The following is a 10,213-nucleotide window of genomic DNA, read 5'->3' as shown; positions in this document are numbered from 1 at the left end:
ACTTTGATCTATGTTGGGCACAATTGAGTGAAATCCTCATAGGGTTCTAGGAATATTCCTTCATTCTACATCATTGTAGAAGATTCCTACCTCTTAGACTCTCCTATGACCTCAAAATTGGATAGGGAATGAATCAAATGACCTCCTATCATGTCATCCCTTCCTCTATGGAAACTAACTCCTAAATTGGAAAGCCATTCAATGCCCAATTTATGACAAAATGACCTCCATTTCCATACAAATTGAGCAGTCATCATAGTGATCAGGGGCTGGACTTTAAGAATTTGTAAGGAGATACTGTTGGTCTGAGGTTTGATATTGTAAGCAAGTATTGTTATGCTGCTGGAGTGTTGTGCTTTTGGTGTGATGAAGGATGGAACTCAAGCTGGATGAGTGACATGGGATCAGACTTCTTGGTTGTAACTCTTCCTTCTACTTAATAAAGTTGTTTACGCCTTTCCCCATATTCTTGTCTTTGTTTATGGTGATTATATGTGTAAATGCTTTCAATTCCATTTGCTTATAGTAGATATATCTCTGGCTTTGATTGGTTTTTGTCCTGTGTTTATTATTGCAGGTACTTATTGAGCGGATTCGATTCGAGAAGGAGTGAAGAGAGCTATTTCCAGGACACAAATGGAAGTGAAAGATAAAAAGTAGGTTCCTTGCCTTATTTATCTTCTATAGAAAAAGGTTAAACTCTTTAAATCTGTTGTTCTAGGTGTAGCTACCCACCTAGGGGCATTGTATTTATCCATAGATGCAAAATTCCACATAACAAAGAGGTGCATTTGAACTTCATGAAAGAATTGTTGTGTTCTATGTACCTTCCCTCCAAAGGATTATGGATGAGATGGAGTCTTCATGCGGTCCTAATATCTGATCTTCTATCATACCCCAAGGTTTCTTGGTCTTCTTATATGATGATTATCTTTTCGCCTTAGATCCTTAAGTGTCATCTAGCCTGTCTTCCTTCTTCATTTCCTTCTTTACCATCTTTCCATAGCATGGTAGAATTCCTATATCTACCATCCACTCAAGACAAGACAATATTAGTTTTGAAAAGTGTAACTAGGTTTAGTCTTCATAATCACATGTTGTTTTGACTTTTATAAATGATGTAATGAAGAAAATAAAATTCCTTTTGTAAGCAATGCTTCATTGGTTTCATGAGAAAGCGATTTTATTTTAGATGGCTCCCATTAAGAGCCTTAGGGTTTGTCATTAAAATTCAAAGAGTCTATTTCATGTACGAAGAAGCCTTCTTGGGGATATAACTGCATATTTGAGTTTACAGTATGTCTAGAAAACCCTCCAATGAAAAGCACTAGTTCTACTCTTGAAGTCAGGTTCAAAACAGAAAAGAAACTCATGTCGGCTTAGCTTATATGGAGACACATATATTAGTAATATCATGTTGACTTAATATATGTGAAAACCCACTATAAAGAGGAGTGAATGATTTTCACATTAGCACATAGAATAGTTTGATATATCTCTCAATTTTTTGGTACACAAAGATAGAGAGAATTCTATATGATGACATAGTGAAGTTCATATGGGTCCTCTATGACTTCGTAAGAACAAAAGCTCATATTATATTTAAGATCCGTGTGACTGTTTCTATGCCCTAAACATAATCACATTGTTTGAGTGAAGGATATAGTTATGTGAGTATTTAAGAAGTTCTCTTCCCCTGTGTAATTCAGATCACAGTGGTAATGAGAAGCAAAAGAATGAAAAATCAAACTTCAGAAGTAGAATTTTGGTGAGACAGTAGGAGATCACACGTTGGTTAAGAAATCACAGTTTAATGGTATATAGAGGTCATAGTTCAGGTGCTTTCAAGGAGCTATTACTCAGTAATGTATTACTGCGTTTCAATGCTGCTGCAATGGTCATATCTTGGTGGCTTTACATTGACATGTTATGGTGACATGCCTAATATATATTTAGTTTGTCGAAGAGATGATCTCACTTGGAAGAAGTTCGAAGAGGAAGAGGAGTCAAGAAGAAAAATAGAGAACTAGTGTCTTGGTCTTAGAGTGGTTAATAGGTCAAGGGAATTTGTATTAGTATTCATCAATTGGAACCTCTATAATAATAATTTGTGCTGGCTTTCCTCCTAAAGAGTGAGGGGATTTGGCCCTGGATCATAGCCTACATTGTGTGTTGCTTTTCTATTTATGTTCATGCATTGGTTATTGTTTGATGAATAAGAACACCAATAAACTAAGAAGAATAAGATCCTAATATAAATAAGTAAAAGACATTCACAAGCAGTCTCTAAAAGAAGAGAAATAAGCTAATGATTATGCCTTAGATTTCTCAACATGGTATCAGAGCTAAAGTCAAAGGGCGTCTAATAAAAGAGACACTCAAGGTTTCAGTAAAGGTATCAAAGCGAAAGTTCAAGATCTACATTCAAGAATCAAACCCCATATCCAAGAAGTAGTCTACACTAGTAAATTTTTAGATCCTCTAAGTCATAATTAAAAGACCACAAAGACCCTTATTAAGTCAAAGAGATCTACAATACAAGGCAGACCTAAGTATAGAAATCCAAGAGAATTATTTCAAGGACTAAGATCACATCATCATAGAGAAATTCAAAACTCTAAAATAATTTTTGACCTACACTCATTCGCCATCAAAGAAGTTGAAGTATCTTGAAGGATAGGAGGCATTTTCATCATCTTCAAAAGCTATAAGGAAATCTCCCTCTAATTGAAGCAAGTATCCTCTCCTTATCCTTGAAGAATATCATCTGAGGAAGAAACAAAAACATCTTCATCAAAAAAGAGAGCTAGATCTAAAGGTGTTGACTTCACAAAAGGGGAAATCTAGTTTATTGAAGAAGTGGAACTAATACATATTCTTCATCCACCATCAAAGTGATCAAGTTGAATATTTAATCTTCACTTTTCAAGTAAGTATCTTTCATTTTATAATCAAATTTGGTAAAACGACTTCTTTTTGTAAGGAGATCTATAAAATTGTTGGGTCATCAAAATTCCTTGCATGGAAAAGGAGGGCAGCCATAGTCCTAAAAGAAAGTGAAGTCATTAAACATATCAATGGAAAGGTATCCTATGAATATGTGGAAAGAGATTCTTATCAAAGGTCCCCTCATATTGTAGGTTTTAACCCCATATAGAAATTACCTGCATACGAATTCTAGAACACAAAAAATAAATAATGTGAGAGCATAACACATAAAACACATATACAGAGAGATTTTCCCCTGGATCTGAAAACTAGGACTGCTAGCTTGATTTTTCATTATGTTCCTTTCAATGTTACAACAAATATATATACATACAGAAGCATCCAATACCATGGACCGAAAACCATTGTGCCCAAAACCATGTGCGAAAATCATGCACAAAACAAGAGGTGGGTTTACCCACCTAATATAGGGTCCAAAGAAAAGTTCTCTGGGGAGCTACCCTAAGCCCCGTAGAGGAGGGCTAACCACCCCCCTCAAACCCCTCATATAGGGGGGGCTGCTGCCCCTGTTGTGCAACAAAGTGGGTGCTCTGCCCTCCCTCTAACCCCCTAGTTAACTAGGAGAGCTAGTCATGGAAAGAATATAAAATAACGCAACATTTTCCCACTTGTTGTTTTCTTCCACAAGGGGCCACAGGAGAGATTAGTCATTTATCCAGCCCTACAATGCCCATTGTTTCTCTACACCAAGAAAAATTCTCAGAGCTCACAGAATTTGTCAATGCATCCACAGTATTCTTCAAAGTGTCTACCTTTACCAGCAACACCCTTTTGTCTTCTATCATATCCATCACAAAGTGATAATGAACATCAATGTGTCTCTCAATGGTAGGCAGGATTCTTTGCTGAGAAAATTTCGCTTTGGCTATCACAGTATGTTCTTATAGCTCCCTGTACTAACCGCATACTTGAACACAATATCTACAAAACAAAATCCTTCCTTGCTTGCATGAGTGGTTGCCATGTATTCCTCCTATGTAGTTGATAGTAACACTACAAATTATTTCTTAGTCATCCAACTGAATACACCTCCAAATAGGATAAACACATACCCACTTGAAGATCTCCTCTGATCCATATCCCTTTCTGAGTCTTCATCGACAAAGTCACGAATATCCACCACTCTATCAAATCTTGTTTTTCCTTTGTAGCACAAACCATAATCACTAGTGCCACGCAAATACCTGAAAACCTGCTTCACTATTGTCTAATGCTCCTTCCCTGGTTTTGACATAAACCTGCTCAATAATCCCACTACATGTACAATATTTGGTCTAGTATAGACCATCGCATACATCAGGCTACCGACTGCACTAACATATGGAACATGGGACATGTCCTCTCCCTCTTCTTGTGTCTTGGGACAATGTTCAACATATAACTTTACACCTACAAGAATAGGAACCTTCACCAGTTTACTATCCTGCATATTGGACATCTACAGTATTCTCTCGACATACTTCCTTTGGTTTAACCAGAGCTTCCTCTTTTCCTAATCACTTTTAATTTCCATGCACAAAATATAGTTTGCAGCACTAAGATCTTTCATGTCGAATTTGGAGGACAATTCGGTCTTCAAATCCTAGATATTTTCCTTGTCATTTCCAACCAGCAACATAACATCCATATACAAGACCAAATAAAAAACAAGGTCACCAATTAATTTAAAATACACACAGTAATCTTCTTTGATTTTTGTGAAGCCAAGTCCCCGTATAAATGTATCAAATTGCTGATACCACATCCTTGGTGACTATTTTAACCCATACGAAGACTTCTTTAACTTTCATAACAGTTCTTTCTTACCCTTCCCCATATAAATGTATCAAATTTCTGATATCACATCCTTGGTGACTATTTTAACCCATACAAAGACTTCTTTAACTTTCATACCAGTTCTTTCTTACCCCCACCTCATTTGGCCCTAATCAAATTCCAAAACGGATTTGATTCGGATATGGGTTTTCAGCTAAGGGAAAGAGCTCCTAGAACTTTGGAAGAAATGCAAAGTATAGCTCTTAGTGTTGAAGCTAACTTGATGTCTAAACGAGCCAAAGTTAGGAGTGAAAGGAGGATACCACTAAAAGAAGAAGCTTCACCTGTTGAACAGAAACTAGATGCTATAATCAAACGGATGGAAAGACTGGGAGATAGAGTGGAAACAATAGAAGAAAATCTCCTTGGGATTGTCAGCCATCCAATACATGGAGAAATCCAAATTTATGAAAAAATCAAAACCCAAACACTGGAAAGATTGGCCTAGATCAAAACATTAGTCCTCCTTCCAGGAAAATTATGTAGAAGCCTCCAGCTCAGAAGATCCACAGGAAGACACTTATATAAATATAGTGGGACTTAACATTGAAGGAGAAGTTTTCCTAACTCAAGATGATCAAGAGGCCCATATTCTCAAACAATTTCAAACTCAATCAGGAGAATCGTTTAACTTTAGGGAAGGATATGACACAACTATCTATGAAGTGCACAGGCAGTATAACTTAAGGAGTAGAAAAATTGATGTTCCTGAAGCCAACAAATAGAAAGCTCCAAAACAGCCTATTAAAGGTAAAGCAGTCCCTCCACATGTACAAATTTTGTCTAGATCTAACAATAATCCCTCTAATCCAATAATAGTAGATGTATCCGATAGTCAACCAAGTAACACACTTTCCTCCACTCCTCCTTCCAAAAGAAATGTGGAAGAACCTCTAGAAGTTGATTTAGGAGAAGCTGCTAATCATAACCCTACTCCTGAAAAGGAGAAAAACACTGAAAATATAGAAAGCAAAGAGAATCACATTGTTCAAAACAACAAAGCCCAAATAGAAAAACCTTACAATCTAGAAACTGAAGTAGGCAAAATAAATATTGTTGTTCCATTGTCAGAATTAGCCAAACATGATGCCTACCGAAGTCAGTTAATAGATAACTGAACATCACTGGAACTGAAGATTCTGTAAATGTTTTTGATGACCAACCAGAATTAATCTTTGGCCCCGAAGTTAATGGGAAACATTTAGAAGGAAGTGTTCCTCCCTTCTATGTAAGCCTAAATATTCATGATAAAATCCTTCACATTGCCATGTTTGATTCAGGGGCTTCTCATAACCTAATTCCCAAGTCTGTAACGAAGAAATTAGATCTTGACATCACAAGACCATATAAAGATCTCTTTTCTTTTGATTCAAGTCAAGTGAGATGTTTAGGATTAATAAAAGACTTGTGTATTTCTTTAGTTTAATACCCTACCAAGACAATCCTCATGGATATAGTAGTAGTAGATATACCTTCGAAATATAGAATGTTATTATCCAGGTCCTGGGGTGCTAAGCTTCAAGGATCACTTCAATTATACATGTCTTATGCTACTATTTCTATTTTCGGCCAACCTAAGAAGCTATACAGAGAGACATTAATGAAATATGTAGTAAGTAGTCAGGAAAAACCACAAAATTTCCCTATCTACTCAGTACACTCTCATATGGATTCATTCATTTTGTACAATGTCGAAACTAATCCTGCCAACAATGAACAAGTTTTAGAAACAGAACCGAAAGAAATTACAAAAGGAAAAACAAGTGTTCAGATTTAGGAAATATCAGATACCAATGATGATTTGGACAACAAAGAAAAACCAGATGAGAACAACAAATTAAATCCCCCTAATAAATAAATTCCCACCACTCCTCACACTGATTATGTCCATGAGATTATTTGGCACTTAGAATTTGATGGTTTAGTCAATAAATTAGGGGCAGGAGCAGGAATTTGGGTGCATAACTTAGAAAATGACCATGTTGAAGGCCATACCTATAGACTAAATTTTAAGTGCACCAATAACATAGGAGAGTATGAAGCTCTTTTGCTAGGAATTAAACTTGTAAAAAGATTAGGAGAAATTAGGGTTACTATCATAGGAGATTCAGAGTTAATCATAAAACAGATCAATGGGAAGTATCTAACTAGGGATCCTAGATTAGGATACTATAGAGGAACAATTATAGAGATTTGTAATAATTTTTTGGAAACTAAGCTTGCTGTAGTACCTAGGAAACACAACTTACATGCTCATAGTGTGGCCATGTTTGCTAACACCTGTAAATTACCTTTCGAACCTAATTATCAATTCACTGCTGAAATTAGGCATAGGCCATCTATCCCTAACAATCTAAAGAATTGGTAAGTTTTCAAAAGTGATTAACAGATTAATAATTTTTTGACTTTAGACAAAGAATTTTCTCATAGTCACATAGATATGCATACAGACAGTAACTCTAAACAAATAGGTGATGTAGATGCCAACATTTTTGAAAAAAGTTCAATTCAACTACTTCATCCCACAACTTTCACCAAGAAGGAAGTTCAAGACCTAAAATAGATGGACCTTGATGAAATAAATGAAGAAGAAATAAAGGTCATTGATTTAAAAGACAATCATCTGCCTAAGGGATTAACCCCTCTAGAGGACCTCTTTGATTCCAATGACATTCCTAAGAAACCAAAGATGGATCCATCGAAGGCAGATATTGAGGAATATAATTTAGGAAAAGATGACAATCCAAAGATGATAAAACTATCAAAGTCTTTACCACATGATCAGAAGATAAAATATGTTGAACTGACGAGAGAATTCCAGGATGTTTTTGCCTGCAGTTATGAGGATTTGAAATCTTATGATACCTCAATAATTAAACATACTATACCTCTAAAATAATACCAGAAGCCATTCAAACAAAAAGACAAAAGAATCAACCTTGTATTGCTACCACTCATTGAAAAAGAAATTAAGCGTATGTATGATGTAGGGATAATTGCACCTATAAGATTTTCAGAGTGGGTATCTAACTTAGTACCTACTAGGAAGAAAACAGGTGAAATAAGATTATGTGTAGATCTGAGAAATGTGAACAAGGTTTCTCTAAAGGATAATTACCCTTTACCCATGATGGACCATATTTTACAAAGCGTAGTAGGTTCTTCTAGAATTTCTTTGTTAGATAGATTTTCAGGGTATAACTAGATTCTAGTTCATCCTGATGATCAAGAAAAAACTTCCTTTTCCACACCATGGGACACATTTATGTATATCAAAATGCCATTTGGACTTAAAAACACAGGAGCTACTTTTCAGAGAGCAATGGACATTGCATTTACTAAAGAGATTCATGATTTTCTTGTCATATATCTGGATAACTTAACTATTTTTTCTAAATCAGATAAGCAGCATTTGGATCATCTCAAACAGGTATTTCTCAAATGCAAAAAATATGGTATCTTTTTAAACCCTAAGAAGTCCTTGTTTTGCCTGGAAGAAGGTAAGCTCTAAGGTCACATTATTTCAAAGGATGGAATTTGAATTGATCCTGCCAGAATAGAAGCAATTTTGCAGATACCTCATCCTAGAAGTATCAAAGAACTTCAGGCTTTCTTGGGAAAGTTAAATTTTTCAAGAAGATTCATATATAACTTAGCAGAACTAATTAGGTTACTCAATAATATGTGAAGAAAGGATTCAAGTATAAAATGGATAGTAGAAGCCAAACAAGTATTTGAGGACATTAAAATGGCTTTGACCAGAACACCGGTCCTTACAAGTCCTCAATTTGACAAATATTTCATAAATTTTTCTTTTGCCTCACAGCACACTATTGCAACTGTTTTACTACAAAAGGATGACCAAGGATGTGAAAAACCTATAGCCTCTTTTAGTAAAGAACATAGAGATGCATCACTGAAATACAAGATCATGGAAAGCCAAGCTTTTGCACTTGTTAAAGCAATTAAAGACTACAGAGTATACAAAGTATGGATTGCTACCATTTTAGAGTATGATATTGAAATAAAACCTTTAAAATTGATAAAAGCATAGGGGTTGGCTAAAATCATGGAAAAAACAAATTGTCAAGCCCTGGATATAAATTAAATGGATGACGAACAGGAGATGTGACTCCACAAATCAGCCACGCATTTTTAGATTCACCTTGGTATGTTGATATAATCTATGTGTTACAAAACTTGTCGGCTCCTCCAGGGTTATCCAGAACAAAAAATAGGTTTTTAAAGATGAAAGCTTTAAAGTTTTGTATTTTAGATAATGCTCTTTTTTGGAAGAATCATGAAGTAATGTTATTAAATTGTTTGTTAAACGATGAAGCTGACAAGGCTCTCCAATATTTTCATGTAGGAGATTGTGGTGGACACTTCTACTGGAAATCAATTGCAGATAAGATCTTAAGGGTTGGTTTCTACTGGCCAACATTGTTCGCTGATGTGAAGAAATTTGCCACTTCATGCCATAAATTCCAAACTTTTGAGGGCAAAAGAAAACTATTACCTTTACCCCTGAAACCCATCTCTACTGGAAATTCCTTCCAACAATGGGGTCTTGACTTCATTGGAGAAATCCATCCCCCCTCCTTTGGCAAGCATAAATGGATTCTCACCACCACTGATTATTTTAACAAATGGATAGAAGTTATCCCCTCCAGACAGACCAATGACACAGTAATCATAGGCTTCCTAGAAACGAATATATTCTCTAGGTTTGGCCACCCAACTAAAATCAAAACTGATAATGATGCAACTTTTAAATCAAGAAATAGGATCAGTTTCTGCAACAAATACCACATTACCCTAGGTCATTCCACAACCTATTATCCACAAGGGAATGGTTTAGGTGAATCTTCCAACAAAAGCCTTATTAATATCATTAAAAAATTGTTGGAAGAAAATAAAAAGACTTGGCATAAGAAACTAATAAATGCACTATGGGTAGAGAGGTTGACAACTAAAAAATCTATTGGCACTAGCCCCTATGACTTAGTGTATGGTACGGAGGTTGTATTTCCTTCAACATTAGGAGTTCCTGTTATGAAATTACGTCAAGAAGCTCAAGTGGAACCTAATGACATCCAAAGGAGGATAAATCAGACCATCAATTTACAGCAGACTAGAGAGGAGGTGTACGAAAGATTCCAAATATGGTAGGAAAAGCTCAAGAATATATTTGACAAAAGAACCAAGGCAGAAGATTTCCACCTTGAAGATAAGGTGCTAAGATGGGATTCCGGAAGAGAAGATAAGGGGAAACATGGGGATTTTTACTTCCGATTGAAAGGACCATACATTATCCATGCCATACAAGGAAACAACACATATTTTCTAAAAAACTTGGATGGCACAGACGCAGAAGAAGGATCAGTTA

This window comes from Pinus tabuliformis, chromosome 6 (assembly GCF_031772625.1).
Source record: "Pinus tabuliformis cultivar Carrire ecotype Pingquan chromosome 6, CPIR1, whole genome shotgun sequence".
Classification (NCBI taxonomy): Eukaryota; Viridiplantae; Streptophyta; class Pinopsida; order Pinales; family Pinaceae; genus Pinus; species Pinus tabuliformis.
The sequence above is the reverse complement of the archived record's forward strand: the minus strand, read 5'-3'. Positions refer to the sequence as shown.